At 26.5% G+C, this 1,580-nt stretch overlaps 1 protein-coding gene across 1 annotated transcript in view; it reads right to left on the bottom strand.

Annotated features, from left to right (window-relative positions):
- The window catches only part of LOC106867469 (uncharacterized protein DDB_G0271670), a 1,130,547-nt gene that overhangs the window by 970,790 nt on the left and 158,177 nt on the right, over window positions 1-1,580 (bottom strand). The window lies entirely within an intron of this gene.

Raw genomic sequence — 1,580 nt, 5'->3', positions numbered from 1 at the left:
TAATAAAAGAAACAGGATGATAATGATGACTATTATTATCATCACCACCATCATCATCATCATCATTATTATTATTATTATTTACTATTTTATCAATACCATTATTAGTTTTATTATTATCATCATCACCATCTTCATCATTACCATTATTGTCAATATTACCATTATTATTCTTCATCTTATTATTAGTCTTGTTATCATCATCATCATCATCATCATCATCATCATCATTATTATTTCAAGTCAAATCACAACTATGCTATGTTTGTTCACAAACCTGCAATTTGAGAGCCGACAGCCAAGCCGAAGACCATTCATAGCCAAATTCGTCTTGAATATTGCCCAACACTAGATTATATAGCTTACAACTTATAAAAAGAGGTTTAATATATTTTCATTGCACACAAAGTAACAAAGACCAGCAGAGAACGTGTATGCGTGCATGGTGGATACTATATGTGTGTGTGTGTGTGTGTGTTAGTTATGCACACCTTCTAATGAAACTTTCCCAGCTCTCCATATTGCTTTCTTTTCAGCTGCACAACATTTCAGGTAATTAACTGCAGTCTTTCTAGAGAAATACTTTCTCTCCACATGTCGCATGTATGTGTGTATGTGTATAGATAGATAGATACATATATATATATATATATATATATATATATATGCATTTATATATATACACATATAAACATATATATATATATATATATATATATATACATACTAATCAATATATATATCATGTATGTATGTATGTATGTATATATATATATGTATGCATGTATATATATATATATATATATATATATATACACACACACATATATATATACATATGTATTAAGATATATGTATACACATATATACATGTAAATATATATGTGTGTGTGTGTATATACATATATACACATACATATATATGTATATACATGCATATATATACATACATATATATATATATATATATATATATATATGCATAAAATTATATATTTGTATATGTGAGTGTGTGTGTGTATATATATACACATATATATATGTATACATACATAGATATGTACACATACACAAATATATATATATATATATACATACACATATATCTATGTGTGTGTGCATGTATGCATATGGAATGTGTGTGTGGTTTAGTGCATGATTGTATATATGTGAATTTGGATAAGATATATACAGATACATAAACTTTAGCAGGCACACTCAAATTCACATATTATATGATTCACATAAGCACACACACACATACACATACACACACACATAAATGTATGTGTGCATGTGGTTTTTTACATTTTGCATGGAGAGTTGGAAATTTTCGGCAATGGACATGATTCAACTGAAACATTGCGCATATATACACAACAAATAATAATGCTACTGTTACTACTACTACTACTACTACCACTACACACATACATACAAATACTCACATGCATAGACATGTATATATGTACATATATATATATGCACCCACGCATACACAGATTCCTAAATATATGCATAAATATATATACAAAGATGTATGTATATATATATATATATATATATATATATATATATAT

Source organism: Octopus bimaculoides, chromosome 25 (genome assembly GCF_001194135.2).
Source record: "Octopus bimaculoides isolate UCB-OBI-ISO-001 chromosome 25, ASM119413v2, whole genome shotgun sequence".
In the NCBI taxonomy this organism is placed as follows: domain Eukaryota; kingdom Metazoa; phylum Mollusca; class Cephalopoda; order Octopoda; family Octopodidae; genus Octopus; species Octopus bimaculoides.
Note: the sequence above shows the minus strand (reverse complement) of the source record. Positions and strands in the feature narration are given on the sequence as shown.